Below are 19,034 nucleotides of genomic sequence, written 5' to 3'. Positions count from 1 at the left end.
TTGTGGGGGTCTCAGCTCTCTAGAACATATCGTTCCTGAGATATTGCCAAAACATTACCTGCATTAGCCAATACAAGCCTGCAAGTCTTTCTCTTCATATCCTAACTGCCATACACACGGTCAAATGTCCCTTTTCAGCCAATAGAAGCTCGCAGGCCCTTAGTCTACACATACACACCGTTTTACACCAGGTTTCCATAACAACCCAGCCATTTTTCTTCACTGCTGCAGGTCAGCTTTAAAGGGGCAGGGCACTGTGGATGACACTGTTAAGGGAATGGCGTTCGCAGTTCAGGGGGCAGGTAGGGTGGCTATTCAGGGCAACCTCAAAAGACGGACTTAAAAACTCCGCCCCTGGGTCTCACTAAGCTACGCCCCTGATCTGGTTAGGCCACGCCCCCTCCCACTTCTCAGCCAGCAGGGATTGAAAAAATGAAGGTAAAAATCAACTTCTGTCAGCTGCAGGGGGTGGGAGGGAGGGTGACTTTCTCCCTGCAGCTCACGCTCAAACAGCATAGTGCTGCTGTCTGAGAGTCAGCTGTTCAAAAGGACATCCCTCTGTGCGATATTCCCAAAAAATGCATTAGCCAATAGAAGCTCGCAGGCCTTTAGTCTCCACATACACACAGTTTTACACCAGGTCTCCATAATAACCCAGCCATTTTTCTTCACCTTCTGCAGGTCAGCTTTAAAGGGGCAGGGCGCTGTGGAAGACACTGTTACGGGAGCGGAGTGCTGTGGAGGTCTCAGTTCAGGGGCAGGTAGGGTGGCTATTCAGGCCACCCTCAAAAGACGGACTTAAAAACCCCGCCCCAGGTCTCGCTAAGCAACACCCCCTCCCACTCCGCAGCCGACGGGGATTGAACAAATTAAGGTAAAAACTAACTTCTGTCAGCTGCAGGGGTGGGAGGGAGGGTGACTTTCTCCCTGCAGCTCACGCAGCACAGTGCTGCTGTCTGAGAGTGAGCTGTTCAAAAGAACATTCCTGTGTCCGTCCAGGTCCTGCGCCGGACGGAGGACAGGGAGTCTGAAAGCTGGACTGTCCTGCCTAAAACCGGTCCTCTGGCCACCCTAGGGGCAGGCTGCTGTGGAGGTCACAGTTAAGGGGACGGTCTGCTATGGAAGTCAGTGTTAGGCTACTTTCACACTAGCGTTCGGAGCGGATCCGTCTAATGTTTCATCAGACGGATCCGCTCCGATAATGCAGACGTTTGCATCCGTTCAGAACGGATCCGTCTGCATTATAACTTAGAAAATTTGTCTGAAAGTAGCCTGAGCGGATCCGTTCAGACTTTACATTGAAAGTCAATGGGGAACGGATCCGCTTGAAGATTGAGCCATATGGTGTCATCTTCAAGCGGATCCGTCCCCATTGACTTCCATTATAAGTCTTGACGGATCCGCACGGCCAGGCGGACACCCGAACGCTGCAAGCAGCGTTCAGGTGTCCGCTCGCGGAGCGGAGGCTGAGCGCTGACAGGCGGATGCATTCTCAGTGGATCCGCCTCCACTGAGAATGCATTAGGGCCGGACGGCTGCGTTCAGGGCCGCTCGTGAGCCCCTTCAAACGGAGCTCACGAGCGGACACCTGAACGCAGGTGTGAAAGTAGCCTTAAGTGACAGATTGCTGTAGAGGCCACTGTTAAGGGGACGGTTTGTTGTGGAAATCACTGTTAAGGAAATGGAATACTGTGGAGGTCACCAATAAAGGGGCGGCCGCTGTGGAGGTCACTGATAAGGAGGCGGGATGCTGTGAAGGTCAATGGTAAAGGGACGGGCGCGATGGAGGTCTCTGTTAAGGGGACAAGAAACTGTGGAGGTCACAGTTAAGGGAGGGGTCAGCTATGGAGGTCACTGTTAAGGGGGCGGGGTGTTGTGGAAGTCACATTTTAAGGGAACAGAGCTCTGTAGAGATCACTGTTATTGGGCGGGTTATTGTGGAAATCACTGTTAACGAGATGGGTACTGTGGAGGTCACTAATAAACGGGCGGCCGCTGTGGAGGTCACTGTTAAAAAGGAGGGTGCCATGGATGTTATTGTTAAGGAGGCAGGCCGCTGTGGAGGTCACTGTTGAAGGGGTGGGGTACTGTAGATGTCACTGTTATTGTTGATATCTTTTAACGACACACACAAAAATTTAATAAAATAGATGAAATATACCTTGTGGGGCTCTCCTCTGGATAGATCATCAGCATCTGATCTGCGGGGGCCCGACCCCCGGGACCCCCGCCGATCAACTACTCCATTCACCCACCTACAGGTAGATTTCACACATATTCCCAAAACTCATGGAAAACAGGAATATGCCTTAGTAATTGTTGACATGTTCTCCAGATGGCCTGAAGTATTCCCCACCAAATCAGAGGATGCTAAAACAACAGCAAGAATACTTACCCAACAAATTATCCCTAGGTGGGGATGCCCTCTGATGATTGAATCTGACCAAGGGCCAGCATTCACCTCCAAACTCAACAAGGAAATTGCAAAATCATTACAGATAGAATGGAAATTTCACATTCCATATCACCCACAAAGCTCAGGCATTGTGGAACTCATGAACAGGACTATCAAAGATAAATTGAGGAAGGCCACTGCAGGTACCTTTGAAAAATTGAAAGAGATCCTACCCATAATACTTGCAGAAATAAGGATGACACCTAATAAGAAGTTAGGGTTATCACCATTCGAGATACTCATGGGAAGGCCTTTCCCCACCCCCTGGGCAAGATGCCCAATTATAGTGCAGGAAGGAGATCTTGATTTAACCACCTCAGCCCCTATAGCTTAAACACCCTTAATGACCAGGCCACTTTTTACACTTCTGACCTACACTACTTTAACCGTTTATTGCTCGGTCATGCAACTTACCACCCAAATGAATTTTACCTCCCTTTCTTCTCACTAATAGAGCTTTCATTTGGTGGTATTTCATTGCTGCTGACATTTTTACTTTTTTGTTATTAATCGAAATTTAATGATTTTTTTGCAAAAAAATGACATTTTTCAATTTCAGTTGTAAAATTTTGCAAAAAAAACGACATCCATATATAAATTTTGCTCTAAATTTATTGTTCTACATGTCTTTGATAAAAAAAAAATGTTTGGGTAAAAAAAAAATGGTTTGGGTAAAAGTTATAGCGTTTACAAACTATGGTACAAAAATGTGAATTTCCGCTTTTTGAAGCAGCTCTGACTTTCTGAGCACCTGTCATGTTTCCTGAGGTTCTACAATGGCCAGACAGTACAAACACCCCACAAATGACCCCATTTCGGAAAGTAGACACCCTAAGGTATTCGCTGATGGGCATAGTGAGTTCATAGAACTTTTTATTTTTTGTCACAAGTTAGCGGAAAATGATGATTTTTTTATTTTTTTTTACAAAGTCTCATATTCCACTAACTTGTGACAAAAAATAAAAACTTCTATGAACTCACTATGCCCATCAGCGAATACCTTGGGGTGTCTTCTTTCCAAAATGGGGTCACTTGTGGGGTAGTTATACTGCCCTGGCATTCTAGGGGCCCAAATGTGTGGTAAGTAGTTTGAAATCAAAATCTGTAAAAAATGGCCGGTGAAATCCGAAAGGTGCTCTTTGGAATGTGGGCCCCTTTGCCCACCTAGGCTGCAAAAAAGTTTCACACATGTGGTATCTCCGTACTCAGGAGAAGTTGGGCAATGTGTTTTGGGGTGTCATTTTACATATACCCATGCTGGGTGAGAGAAATATCTCGGTCAAATGCCAACTTTGTATAAAAAAATGGGAAAAGTTGTCTTTTGCCAAGATATTTCTCTCACCCAGCATGGGTATATGTAAAAAGACACCCTAAAACACATTGCCCAACTTCTCCTGAGTACGGGGATACCAGATGTGTGACACTTTTGCAGCCTAGGTGGGCAAAGGGGCCCACATTCCAAAGAGCACCTTTCGGATTTCACCGGCCATTTTTTACAGATTTTGATTTCAAACCACTTCTCACGCATTCGGCCCCTAAAATGCCAGGGCAGTATAACTACCCCACAAGTGACCCCATTTTGGAAAGAAGACACCCCAAGGTATTCGCTGATGGGCATAGTGAGTTCATGGAAGTTTTTATTTTTTGTCACAAGTTAGTGGAATATGAGACTTTGTAAGAAAAAAAAAAAAACATAATTTTCCGCTAACTTGTGACAAAAAATAAAAAATTCTAGGAACTCGCCATGCCCCTCACGGAATACCTTGGGGTGTCTTCTTTCCAAAATGGGGTCACTTGTGGGGTAGTTATACTGCCCTGGCATTCTAGGGGCCCTAATGTGTGGGAAGTAGGTAAATGACCTGTGAAATCCGAAAGGTGCTCTTTGGAATGTGGGCCCCTTTGCCCACCTAGGCTGCAAAAAAGTGTCACACATGTGGTATCGCCGTATTCAGGAGAAGTTGGGCAATGTGTTTTGGGGTGTCTTTTTACATATACTCATGCTGGGTGAGAGAAATATCTCGGCAAAAGACAACTTTTCCCATTTTTTATACAAAGTTGGCATTTGACCAAGATATTTATCTCACCCAGCATGGGTATATGTAAAATGACACCCCAAAACACATTGCCCAACTTCTCCTGAGTACGGCGATACCAGATGTGTGACACTTTTTTGCAGCCTAGATGCGCAAAGGGGCCCACATTCCTTTTATGATGGCATTTTTAGACATTTGGATCCCAGACTTCTTCTCACGCTTTAGGGCCCCTAGAATGCCAGGGCAGTATAAATACCCCACATGTGACCCCATTTTGGAAAGAAGACACCCCAAGGTATTCAATGAGGGGAATGTCGAGTTCATAGAAATTATTTTTTTTTGGCACAAGTTAGCGGAAATTGATATATATTTTTTTTTTCTCACAAAGTCTCCCTTTCTGCTAACTTGGGACAAAAATTTCAATCTTTCATGGACTCAATATGCCCCTCACGGAATACCTTGGGGTGTCTTCTTTCCGAAATGGGGTCACATGTGGGGTATTTATACTGCCCTGGCATTCTAGGGGCCCTAAAGCGTGAGAAGAAGTCTGGAATATAAAGGTCTAAAAATTTTTACGCATTTGGATTCCGTGAGGGGTATGGTAAGTTCATGTGAGATTTTATTTTTTGACACAAGTTAGTGGAATATGAGACTTTGTAAGAAAAAAAAAAAAAATTTCCGCTAACTTGGGCCAAAAAAATGTCTGAATGGAGCCTTACAGGGGGGTGATCAATGACAGGGGGGTGATCAATGACAGGGGGGTGATCAGGGAGTCTATATGGGGTGATCAACCCCGTCATTGATCACCCCCCTATAAGGCTCCATTCAGATGTCCGTATGTGTTTTGCGGATCCGATCCATGTATCAGTGGATCCGTAAAAATCATACGGACATCTGAATGCAGCCTTACACGGCGGGTGATAAATGACAGGGGGGTGATCAGGGAGTCTATATGGGGTGATCACCCCCCTGTCATTGATCAGCCCCCTATAAGGCTCCATTCAGATGTCCGTATGTGTTTTGCGGATCCGATCCATGTATCAGTGGATCCGTAAAAATCATACGGACATCTGAATGCAGCCTTACAGGGGGCTGATCAATGACAGGGGGGTGATCAATGACAGGGGGGTGAATAGGGAGTCTATATGGGGTGATCACCCCTTGTCATTGATCACCCCCCTGTAAGGCTCCATTCAGACGTCCGTATGTGTTTTGCGGATCCGATCCATGTATCAGTGGATCCGTAAAAAATCATACGGACGTCTGAATGGAGCCTTACAAGGGGGTGATCAATGACAGGGGGGTGATCAGGGAGTCTATATGTGGTGATCACCCTCCTGTAAGGCTCCATTCAGACGCCTGTATGTGTTTTGCGAATCCGATCCATGTATCAGTGGATCCGTAAAAAACATACGGACGTCTGAATGGAGCCTTACAGGGGGGTGATCAATGACAGGGGGGTGATGAATGACAGGGGGGTGATCAGGGAGTCTATATGGGGTGATCACCCCCGTCATTGATCACCCCCCTGTAAGGCTGCATTCAGATGTCCGTATGCGTTTTGCGGATCCAATCCATGTATCAGTGGATCCGTAAAAATCATACGGACATCTGAATGCAGCCTTACAGGGGGGTGATCAATGACAGGGGGGTGATCAGGTAGTCTATATGGGGTGATCACCCCCGTCATTGACCACCCCCCTGTAAGGCTGCATTCAGATGTCCGTATGCGTTTTGCGGATCCGATCCATGTATCAGTGGATCCGTAAAAATCATACGGACATCTGAATGCAGCCTTACAGGGGGGTGATCAGGGAGTCTATATGGGGTGATCACCCCCGTCATTGATCACCCCCCTGTAAGGCTGCATTCAGATGTCCGTATGCGTTTTGCGGATCCGATCCATGTATCAGCGGATCCGTAAAAATCATACGGACGTCTGAATGGAGCCTTACAGGGGGGTGATCAATGACAGGGGGGTGATCAATGACAGGGGGGTGATCAGGGGTTAATAAGGGGTTAATAAGTGACAGGCGGGGGGTGTAGTGTAGTGTGGTGCTTGGTGCTACTTATTACTGAGCTACCTGTGTCCTCTGGTGGTCGATCCAAACAAAAGGGACCACCAGAGGACCAGGTAGCAGGTATATTAGACGCTGTTATCAAAACAGCGTCTAACCACCTCCGGACCGCCGAAAGCAGCGACGCGTCCTGGAGGTGGTTGTTTCATTCCGCCTGGACGCGCCGGCGCGTCCTATCGCGAGACGCGAGATTTCGGTCACAGCCGGCCCGCGCATGCGCATCGCGGGCCGGCAAAAGTTCGAGGAGAATTGCATCAGCAACCTGCCAGCCAATGATCGTCGCTGGCAGGTTGCTGATTTTTAAAAAATCGAATCACAAGCCATATAACAGATCATATTAGTAAATATGATCTGTTATATGGCTTCTCTGCTCCTCTGCTGGTCCTTTTCGTCGGTTGGATCCAGCAGAGGAGCAGACTGAACTGTGAGTAGCACCAAACACTTCACTGTAGCCCCAGATCACCCCCCTGCACCCCAATTAACCCTTTGATGACCCCTTTGATGACCCCTTTGATCGCCCCTGTCAATCACTAGTGAAAGACAAAAAGTGATCAGTGTAAACTGTCACTTTTTTTTTTCACTAGTATTGGCTGTTAGGTTTTAGGGATAGTTTAGGCCCCTTGGTTAGGTAGTTAGCGTCAGTTAGCGCCCACCCCACCGCACCGCAGTCACTTTTATTCGCTGATTAGCGTATCGCTAATCAGCATTTGTACTTTTATAGTATCTGTAAGTGATCAAAACTGATCACGGTCAGATCTATAATTGTATTAGTGTCACCTTAGCTCGCCCTCCACCCAAAACGCAGTGTTTGCCCGATCAGGCCTGATCGGTCGCCCACACGTGCGTTCACCCACGCCCGCCCCACCGCAGTGACAAAAAATTATTTTTTTTTTGATCACTGCACATTCACTTTACACGCACTGCGGCGATAAAAAAATCAGTTTTGATATTTTTTATCAACCGCAGCGGCCTCCGGTACTTCGCTAGCCTCCCCTTTGTAAGACAGGCTTGCTTTTTTTCTTGCGTAGTCTCAGGGAATACCCCTAAATTTAGTAGTCCAAAATGTCAAACAGGGGGTATTTTTCTGAAGAGGCCTACAGGATTCTGACCCAGTCGGATGAGGAATGGGAGGTCCCTGATAGAACCAGGCGTACCCGGCCCTGTGTCACTAGACCACAGGTTGCGCAGGATCCGCTTCAAGAGCAGCAGAGTGGGGCTGTCGCTGCCGGATCACGTGGTGAGGCATACACCAGCAGCGCAGCCCTTCCTGGACCTAGTACCAGCACTGCCGTACAACATGGTGAAGTAGCGAGCACCAGAAGGGCAGTTGAAGCTGGTACGGTGGCACGTGCAGTAGTTACCCCGTCGCAGCCACCGCACAGACAGGCCCGTAGAGCCCCTAGAATCCCTGAGGTGCTGGCAAACCCTGATTGGCAGTCACCAACTTCAGCCGCACCAGTAGTTCCCCCTTTCACCGCCCAGTCTGGAGTTCGGGTTGAGACAGCTCAGATCGGTTCGGCCCTGGGATTTTTTGAGCTGTTCTTGACTGCGGAGCTCTTGGACTTAGTCGTGGCAGAGACAAACCGGTATGCCACACAATTTATAACCGCAAACCCGGGAAGCTATTATGCCCAGCCTTTCCGGTGGAAACCAGTCCAAGTTTCCGAACTTAAAATTTTTCTGGGCCTTCTCCTTAACATGGGTCTAACTAAAAAGCATGAATTGCGGTCATATTGGTCCACGAACCCAATTCATCACATGCCCATGTTCTCTGCTGCTATGTGCAGGACACGATTTGAGACCATCCTGCGTTTTCTGCATTTTAGCGACAACACCACCTCCCGTCCCAGAGGCCACCCTGCTTTTGACCGGCTCCACAAAATTCGGCCCCTCATAGACCATTTCAACCAGAAATTTGCAGATTTGTATACCCCTGAGCAAAACATCTGCGTAGACGAGTCCCTAATACATTTTACCGGGCGCCTTGGCTTCAAACAATACATCCCAAGCAAGCGTGCCCGGTATGGGGTCAAATTGTATAAGCTCTGTGAAAGGGCCACAGGCTATACCCACAAATTTCGGATCTATGAGGGAAAAGATCAGACCCTGGAGCCGGTCGGTTGCCCTGACTACCTGGGGAGCAGTGGGAAGACAGTCTGGGACTTGGTGTCACCCTTATTCGGCAAGGGGTACCATCTTTATGTGGACAATTTTTACACAAGTGTGGCCCTCTTTAGGCATTTGTTTCTAGAACGGATTTGCGCCTGTGGCACCGCGCGAACTAGTCGCGTGGGCTTCCCCCAACGGCTCGTTACCACCCGTCTTGCAAGGGGGGAGAGGGCTGCCTTGTGTAATGAAGAACTGCTCGCGGTGAAATGGAGAGACAAGCGTGACGTTTACATGCTCTCCTCCATTCACGCAGACACGACAATCCAAATTGAAAGGGCAACCCGTGTCATTGAAAAGCCCCTCTCAGTCCACGACTATAATGCGCTCATGGGAGGGGTGGACTTCAATGACCAGATGTTGGCTCCCTATTTAGTTTCCCGCAGAACCAGACGCTGGTATAAGAAGGTGTCTGTATATTTAATTCAATTGGCGCTGTATAATAGTTTTGTTCTCTACAGTAAGGCTGGGAGAACACGATCCTTCCTCAAATTCCAGGAAGAGATCATCGAGAACTTCCTGTATCCAGAAGGTTCCGTGGCCCCATCCACCAGTGTAGTTAGCAGTGTACACGAGCGAAATTTCCCCAGTGTCGTTGCTGGTACCTCAACCCAACCGCCACCCCGAAAAAAATGTTGTGTCTGTAGCAGGAGTGGAATAAGGCGTGACACCCGCTATTTCTGTCCTGACTGTCCGGACCACCCTGCCCTATGCTATGGTGAGTGTTTCCGGAAGTACCACACACAGGTACACCTAGCATAGGGATCACATCTCACCAGGACAGGCACACAGGGCTATTAGGGCCCTTTCTCTCACAGCTGCTGCAAACCTCTCCTTTCACCTGGGATAAAGTGCATAACGTACTTCGCCACATCTTTGGGCGATTTGCGCTTTGCACATTGTCCCATGGGGAAGGAGAGGTTTGTTCTATAAAGGTAAAAAAAACTAAACAAAAAAAAAATTACCGGTAAGTAAAAAAGTTAAAAAAAGTTAATATGTTCTGTTCTAAAGTTAATAAATTTATTGCGTTGCGGCCTGGTTTTTTCTTTTTTGTTTTGTTTTTTTTACCTTCCAGGTGGACCAACCGATCGACTAGCTGCAGCACTGATGTGCATTCTGACAGAAGCATTGCGCTGCTGTCAGATTACACGCAAGTCGGTGTATGCAGCGCTGCAAGACGAGATTTCTCCTCTGCAGTAAAAGATACGTTTGCCGAGGCATATGAGCTGAGGAGGTGGCGGTGTTCATATACTTTGGCAAACACTTTGTATATATATAAAAAAAAAAAAATCCCGGCAATGATTTATTCATCCACATCGATTGATGTGAATGGAGAAATCTGGTTTGCCAGGGCATATGAGCTAAGTGGGTATGGATGTTGGGCGGAGCTCCTATGTCCTGGCAGACGCCTTTCCCCTCCTTTTTCTTTTTTTGGCAGAGATTTTTTCATCCACATTGATCGATGCGAATGAAGAAATCTGTGCCATTCATTTTTTTCTTTCAGCCCAGAGGCTGAACGGAAAAAAAAAATCTCATTACCCGTATGCTCAATATAAGGAGAATAGCAGAAACTCCTAATGCTGGGCATACATGTAATGATTGCGGAGACCCTCAAATGCCCGGGCAGTACAAACACCCCACAAATAACACCATTTTAGAAAGAAGACACCCAAAGGTATTCGCTGAGGGGCATATTGAGTCCATGAAAGATTGAAATTTTTGTCCCAAGTTAGCGGAAAGGGAGACTTTGTGAGAAAAAAATCAATTTCCGCTAACTTGTGCCAATTTTTTTTTTTTCTATGAACTCGCCATGCCCCTCATTGAATACCTTGGGGTGTCTTCTTTCCAAAATGGGGTCACATGTGGGGTATTTATACTGCCCTGGCATTTTAGGGGCCCCAAAGCGTGAGAAGAAGTCTGGTATCCAAATGTCTAAAAATGCCCTCCTAAAAGGAATTTGGGCCCCTTTGACCACCTAGGCTGCAAAAAAGTGTCACACATGTGGTATCTCCGTATTCAGGAGAAGTTGGGGAATGTGTTTTGGGGTGTCATTTTACATATACCCATGCTGGGTGAGATAAATATCTTGGTCAAATGCCAACTTTGTATAAAAAAATGGGAAAAGTTGTCTTTTGCCAAGATATTTCTCTCACCCAGCATGGGTATATGTAAAATGACACCCCAAAACACATTCCCCAACTTCTCCTGAATACGGAGATACCACATGTGTGACACTTTATTGCAGCCTAGGTGGGCAAAGGGGCCCACATTCCAAAGAGCACCTTTCGGATTTTACAGGTCATTTACCTACTTACCACACATTTGGGCCCCTAGAATGCCAGGGCAGTATAACTACCCCACAAGTGACCCCATTTTGGAAAGAAGACACCCCAAGGTATTCCGTGAGGGGCATGGCGAGTTCCTAGAATTTTTCTTTTTTTTGTCACAAGTCAGTGGAAAATGATGATTTTTTTTTTTTTTTCTTACAAAGTCTCATATTCCACTAACTTGTGACAAAAAATAAAAACTTCTATGAACTCACTATGCCCATCAGCGAATACCTTGGGGTGTCTTCTTTCCAAAATGGGGTCACTTGTGGGGTAGTTATACTGCCCTGGCATTCTAGGGGCCCAAATGTGTGGTAAGGAGTTTGAAATCAAATTCTGTAAAAAATGACCAGTGAAATCCGAAAGGTGCTCTTTGGAATATGGGCCCCTTTGCCCACCTAGGCTGCAAAAAAGTGTCACACATCTGGTATCTCCGTATTCAGGAGAAGTTGGGGAATGTGTTTTGGGGTGTCATTTTACATATACCCATGCTGGGTGAGAGAAATATCTTGGCAAAAGACAACTTTTCCCATTTTTTTATACAAAGTTGGCATTTGACCAAGATATTTATCTCACCCAGCATGGGTATATGTAAAATGACACCCCAAAACACATTCCCCAACTTCTCCTGAATACGGAGATACCAGATGTGTGACACTTTTTTGCAGCCTAGGTGGGCAAAGGGGCCCACATTCCAACGAGCACCTTTTGGATTTCACTGGCCATTTTTTACAGAATTTGATTTCAAACTCCTTACCACACATTTGGGCCCCTAGAATGCCAGGGCAGTATAACTACCCCACAAGTGACCCCATTTTGGAAAGAAGACACCCCAAGGTATTCGCTGATGGGCATAGTGAGTTCATAGAACTTTTTATTTTTTGTCACAAGTTAGTGGAATATGAAACTTTGTAAGAAAAAAAAAATAAAAATCATCATTTTCCGCTAACTTGTGACAAAAAATAAAAAGTTCTATGAACTCACTATGCCCATCAGTGAATACCTTAGGGTGTCTACTTTCCGAAATGGGGTCATTTGTGGGGTGTTTGTACTGTCTGGCCATTGTAGAACCTCGGGAAACATGACAGGTGCTCAGAAAGTCAGAGCTGCTTCAAAAAGCGGAAATTCACATTTTTGTACCATAGTTTGTAAACGCTATAACTTTTACCCAAACCATTTTTTTTTTACCCAAACATTTTTTTTTTATCAAAGACATGTAGAACAATAAATTTAGAGCAAAATTTATATATGGATCTCGTTTTTTTTGCTAAATTTTACAACTGAAAGTGAAAAATGTCATTTTTTTGCAAAAAAATCGTTAAATTTCGATTAATAACAAAAAAAGTAAAAATGTCAGCAGCAATGAAATACCACCAAATGAAAGCTCTATTAGTGAGAAGAAAAGGAGGTAAAATTAATTTGGGTGGTAAGTTGCATGACCGAGCCATAAACGGTGAAAGTAGTGTAGGTCAGAAGTGTAAAAAGTGGCCTGGTCTTTCAGGGTGTTTAAGCCATAGGGGCTGAGGTGGCTAATATACCTGTTAGGGGTTAAAAAAATCGCATCTCCAGCCTGCCAGCGAACGATCGCCGCTGGCAGGCTGGAGATCCACTCGCTTACCTTCCGTTCCTGTGAACGCGCGCGAGATGACACACGGATGCGTCCAGGAGGAATGAATCAACCACCTTCCGGACGCATCCGTGCGTTAGGCGGTCCGGAGGTGGTTAATAAGGGAAGTATATGTCACCAAATTGATACAGGTACTTAATAAAACTGAGGAAAAAGTTGCTTGTAAGTCTCCCTCTCTTCCACAGGAACCCACCCACCCATATAGGGTGGGGGATGAGGTAGTGGTCAAAACACTGAAGAAAGGAAAATCCCAAGGTGACTTCGCATATGGCCCACCCACTACCGTGGTTGCAGTAACCAGAACAGCTGCGTTGACTGAACAATCTCCAACTTGGATCCACGCCACCTGAGTGAAGCTTGTGAGAGCAAGAGAGGGGGCAGGAACGGAGGCAGACAGCCTTGGCCTTGAAGAAGGACAAGAGGTACTAACGGGGGCAGACAGCCCTGACCTCCAACATGATGAGCTCCTCACTCTTTTCTGGGAAATGGTTGAATGTACTGACTAAGATTTCTTCAATATTCTTGTTGATTTTACCAATTAGTAGTATGGGAGAAGTAGCCGCAACTAGTAAGGGCGACGTCATCACCTTTTGATATAATTCATCTAACACTCACGTAGCTACCTACACCTTTTGTCTTTGTGATATACTAAAAACATGTTATTACTATGAGTACTGCTCTAAAGCCTATATACAAGGACAGGCCTATGTTTGCGTAACAGACTCATATTGGGGGAAAAATTGTGGATACTGGGGATCAGTGGGATGGAATACAGGGACAGAATGGAGATATAAACCAGAAAGCGCCCTCAAGAGAAAGGATAGATATTCTAAGTCCCTTCTAATTAGAATGACACTCCTTAAAGGGATTCTGTCACCTCCTTTTACGATTTTAAGCTGGCACCATCGCTATGTTGACTAAAGTAGCTTATTTCCAGGACTCTTCTTTTTACTTTATTTCGTTTAGTAGTTTTGATGTAAAAGCGATTTGTATGTTATGCTAATTAGGGTCCAAGGTGCCCAGAGGGGCGTTTTTCTCACTCTCCGGTGCCCAGTGACTGCAAGACAGCCTCCTGATAGTCAAAACACCTCCCACAGCCCGGCAAACGGTTCCGCCCCCTCCGCACGTCATAATCTACCTTATAGATATGCCCCGTCCTCCTTCCTGTCTGCAGCCAGAAAACTCGCGCAGGCGCAGTACCGCCTGCGCGATCATCAACGTCCTGAGGGCAACAGCGCTCAGGTCACGTCACTGGGCTCGGCGCATGCCCAGTGAGACTTTTTAGGCTGTTGCCCTCAGGAGGTTGATGATCGCGCAGGCCGCAGGCGGTACTGCGCCTGTGCGAGTTTTCTGGCCGCAGACAGGGAGGAGGACGGGGCATATCTATAAGGTAGATTATGACGTGGGGAGGGGGCGGAACCGTTTGCCGGGGCTGTGGGAGGTGTTTTGATTATCAGGAGGCTGTCTTGGGCACTGCAGGGGGGCGTCACTGGGCACCGGAGAGTGAGAAAAACGCCCTTCTGGGCACCTTGGACCCTAATTAGCATAACATAAAAAGCGCTTTTACATCAAAACTACTAAACGAAATAAAGTAAAAAGAAGAGTCCTGGAAATAAGCTACTTTAGTCAACATAGCGATGGTGCCAGCTTAAAATCGTAAAGGTGACAGAATCCCTTTAAGGGAGGGACATGCTATATGGACACTTCTTCATTCTCCGGTGTAGGATATGCTTCCTGGCTGATGTTTTGGTCACTTTTGAATGCTGGCGGTGCTTTCACTCTAGTGGTAGCATGAGACGGAGTCTACAACCCACACAAGTGGCTCAGGTACTGCAGCTTATCCAGGATGGCACATCAATGCGAGCTGTGGCAAGAAGGTTTGCTGTGTCTGTCAGCGTAGTGTCCAGAGCATGGAGGCGCTACCAGGAGACAGGCCAGTACATCAGGAGACGTGGAGGAGGCCGTAGGAGGGCAACAACCCAGCAGCAGGACTGCTACCTCCGCCTTTGTGCAAGGAGGAACAGGAGGAGCACTGCCAGAGCCCTGCTAAATGACCTCCAGCAGGCCACAAATGTGCATGTGTCTGCTCAAACGGTCAGAAACATCATGAGGGTGATATGAGGGCCCGACGTCCACAGGTGGGGGTTGTGCTTACAGCCCAACACCGTGCAGGACGTTTGGCATTTGCCAGAGAACACCAAGATTGGCAAATTCGCCACTGGCACCCTGTTCTCTTCACAGATGAAAGCAGGTTCACACTGAGCACATGTGACAGACGTGACAGAGTCTTGAGACGCCGTGGAGAACGTTCTGCTGCCTGCAACATCCTCCAGCATGACCGGTTTGGCATTGGGTCAGTAATGGTGTGGGGTGGCATTTCTTTGGAGGGCCGCATAGCCCTCCATGTGCTCGCCAGAGGTAGCCTGACTGCCATTAGATACCGAGATGAGATCCTCAGACCCCTTGTGAGACCATATGCTGGTGCGGTTGGCCCTGGGTTCCTCCTAATGCAAGATAAAGCTAGACCTCATGTGGCTGGAGTGTGTCAGCAGTTCCTGCAAGACGAAGGCATTGATGCTATGGACTGGCCCGCCCGTTCCCCAGACCTGAATCCAATTGAGCACATCTGGGACATCATGTCTCGCTCTATCCACCAACGTCACGTTGCACCACAGACTGTCCAGGAGTTGGCAGATGCTTTAGTCCAGGTCTGGGAGGAGATCCCTCAGGAGACCGTCCGCCACCTCATCAGGAGCATGCACAGGCGTTGTAGGGAGGTCATACAGGCACATAGAGGCCACACACACTACTGAGCCTCATTTTGACTTGTTTTAAGGACATTACATCAAAGTTGGATCAGCCTGTAGTGTATTTTTCCACTTTAATTTTGAGTGTGACTCCAAATTCAGACATCCATGGGTTGAAAAATTAGATTTCCATTTTTTTATTTTTGTGTGATTTTGTTGTCAGCACATTCAACTATGTAAAGAACAAAGTATTTCAGAAGAATATTTAATTAATTCAGATCTAGGATGTGTTATTTTTGTGTTCTCTTTATTTTTTTGAGCAGTGTATATTAGTGCCATCTCACTGCCTAAAGCCTTTATTGAGAAAAACAAACTTTTGTAATATGCTAATTAGCCTCTAGGAGTAGGGGGGGGGGGCATTGAACCTGCTCCTAGAGGCTCAGTTTGCCCACCTCTTTTCACACCCCTTGTTCTCTTGATTGACAGGGCCAGGCAGCGCTGCTCTCCTCCCGCCAGCCGTGTCTGCCATATTGGGCGCTGGCGCAGTGAGGATGCCAGCAGCCGCCGAGCATCTTTCCCTCACTGCGCCAGCGCCCAATATGGCAGACACGGCCAGCAGGAGGAGAGCACCGCTGCCTGGCCCTGTCAATCAAGGGCGTGAAAAAAGGTGGGAAAACGGAGCCTCTAGGAGCAGGTGCAATGCACCCCTGCTCCTAGAGGTTAATTAGCATATTATAAAACTTTGTTTTTCTCAATAACGGCGGCAGGCAGTGGGATGGCACTAATATAGTTATGTTCAGCTGACATTAGCACATCGCTAATGTCAGCCAGCGTAATATCCATTTTTCAGTTGACAGAAACCCTTTAAGGGGGCAGGGGCCACTATTAAATGGGCAACTGCTGTGGAGTTCACTGTTAAGGCAGCAGGGTACTGTGAGGTCACTGTTAAGGCAGCGTGGTACTGTGGAGGTCACTGTTAAGGGGGCGAACCACTGAGGAGGTCACTGTCAAGGGAGTAGGGTTCTGTGAAACTCACTGTTAAAGGGGCGGGCTGCTATGAAGGTCAAAGTTAAGGGGATGGGCTGCTGTGGAGGTCCCATTTTAAAGCGGCGGGGCACTATGGAGGGTTAGTGTTAAGGGGTGGGGGACTGTGGAGTTCACTGTTAAAGGGGCGAGGTGCTGTACAGGTCACTGTTATATGAGATACTGTCTATCTTTTAAGGACACACACAAACATTAAATGAAATAGATTAAATATACTGGGTCCTTCTGCTTGTCTCTTATATATAAAAATGAGTTTCTGTCTGTCTGGACATCTGTCTGTCTGTTCTTTATGCGCGACCAAACGACTAGACCGATCTTCACCAAATTTGGCACACAGGTACATCAGGTGTCCGGGAAGGTTTTAGGACGTACCGTTCCTGAGATATTCCCAAAAAATTATCTGCATTAGTTAACCACCTCCCGTCCGCCCATAGACTATAAACGTCCAGGAGGTGGTTCTCTATCTCCTAATGGACGTTTTAAAACGTCCTTTCAGAGATCGCAGCTGCACGCTAATCATGCAGCTGCTGATCGGGTTGCCCGCTGTCAGTGACAGCAGGGCAACCCAGAGGGAAGGCAGGGACAGTTTCCAGGTGTCCCTGCCTTCTGGATTGCTGCATACACAGCAGGAAGCGCTATGCGCTTCCTGTTGCGGCCCGGCGGTCATGTGACCGCCGGGATCGGAGAGTGCAGGAGCTGTGTGAGGTCTTTCAGAGACCTCGATCAGCCCTGCTCTGAGGCTGTACAGCGCAGTATTATGCTGTACAGCCTCTCTGGGGGGTGTATTTCCACTGTAACTGGGGCTACTATGTCAGCCCCAGTTAAAGGAGAAATCAACAGTGAAAAAAAAAAAGAAAAAATTTAAGTAAATGTCCCCCAGAGGTCTTGTATGACCTTATGGGGGACGAAAAGTGTAAAATAAAAAAATTAAAAATAAAGGGTTGAAAAAATAAAATAAAAAAAAGTTTCACATGTAAAAAAAAAAAAAGTCCCCAAGTAAGGAATAAAAAAAAAATTTAAAAATAGAAAAAATAAAATAAAATAGACATATTTGGTATGTCCCACAAAATGGTACCAATAAAACCGTCACCTCATCCCGCAAAAAATGAGCCCCTACATAAGAAAATCTCTAAAAAAATAAAAAAACTATAGCTCTTAGAACATGGAGACACTAAAACATCATTTTTTTGGTTTCAAAAATGCTATTATTGTGTTAAAGTGAAACAAATAAAAAAAGTATACATATTAGGTATTGCCGCGTCCGTAAAAACCAGCTCTCTAAAAATATCACATGAGCTAACCCCTCAGATGAACACCGTAAAAAAAAAAAAAAACGGTGTCAAAACAAGCAATTTTTGTCACCTTGCATCACAAAAGGTGCAACACCAAGTGATCAAAAATGCGTATGTCCCACAAAATGGTACTAATAAAACCGTCACCTCATCCCGCAATAAATGAGCCCCTACATAAGAAAATCTCTCAAAAAATAAAAAAACTATAGCTCTCAGAACATGGACACATTAAAACATAATTTTTTTGTTTCAAAAATGCTATTATTGTGTAAAACTTTAATAAATCAGAAAAAGTATACATATTAGGTATCGCCACGTCCGTAACAATCTGCTCTATAAAAATGTCACTTGACTGAACCCCTCAGGTGAACGCTGTAAAAATAAATAAATAGAAACTGTGCTAAAACAACCAATTTTTTGGTCACCTTGCCCCATAAAGTGTTATAATGAATGATCAAAAAATCATATGTAGCCAAAAATAGTACTAATAAAACTGGCACCTTATCCCCTAGTTTCCAAAATGGGGTCACTTCTTGGGAGTTTCTACTGTAAGGGTGCATCAGGGGGCTTCAAATGGGACATGGCATCTAAAAACCATGTGGAGTTCCTTTTCTTTTGCGCCCTGCCGTGTGCCCATACAGCAGTTTATGACCACATGTGGGGTGTTTCTGTAAACCGCAGAATCTGGGTAATAAATATTGAGTTTTGTTCGGCTGTTAACCATCGATGTGTTAAAGAAAAAATTTGATTAAGATGGAAAATCTGCCAAAAAAGTGAAATTTAAAAATTTGATCTCCATTTTCTATTAATTCTTGTGGAACGCCTAAAGGGTTAACAAAGCTTGTAAAATCGGTTTTGAATACCTTGAGGGGTGTAGTTTCTACAATGGGGTCATTTATGGGGGTATCCACTATGTAGGCCCCAGAAAGTGACTTCAGACCTGAACTGGTCCTTAAAAAGTGGGTTTTGGCAATTTTCTTAAAAATTTGAAGAATTGCTTCTAAACTTCTAAGCCTTCTAACGTCCTAAAAAAATAAAATGACATTTCCAAAATGATGCCAACATAAAGTAGACATATGGGGAATGTTAAGTAATAAATATTTTATGAGGTATCACTTTCTGTTTTAAAAGCAGAGAAATTGAAATTTTGAAAATTGCGAATTTTTCAAATTTTTTGGTAAATTTGGGATTTTTTCATAAATAAAGGTGAAATATTTTGACTCAAATTTATGACGATCATGAAGTACAATGTGTCACGAGAAAAC

At 45.8% G+C, this 19,034-nt stretch overlaps 1 long non-coding RNA gene across 1 annotated transcript; it reads left to right on the top strand.

The window, feature by feature from the left end:
• Positions 1-1,852: 1,852 nt before the first annotated feature.
• Positions 1,853-16,454, top strand: LOC121003495. Its single transcript, XR_005779487.1, has 3 exons — positions 1,853-1,881; positions 1,974-2,064; positions 16,403-16,454. It is a non-coding gene; the product is annotated as an uncharacterized LOC121003495 (long non-coding RNA).
• Positions 16,455-19,034: the final 2,580 nt, after the last annotated feature.

This window comes from Bufo bufo, chromosome 6 (genome assembly GCF_905171765.1).
Source record: "Bufo bufo chromosome 6, aBufBuf1.1, whole genome shotgun sequence".
NCBI lineage: Eukaryota > Metazoa > Chordata > Amphibia > Anura > Bufonidae > Bufo > Bufo bufo.
The sequence above is the reverse complement of the archived record's forward strand: the minus strand, read 5'-3'. Positions and strand labels throughout refer to the sequence as shown.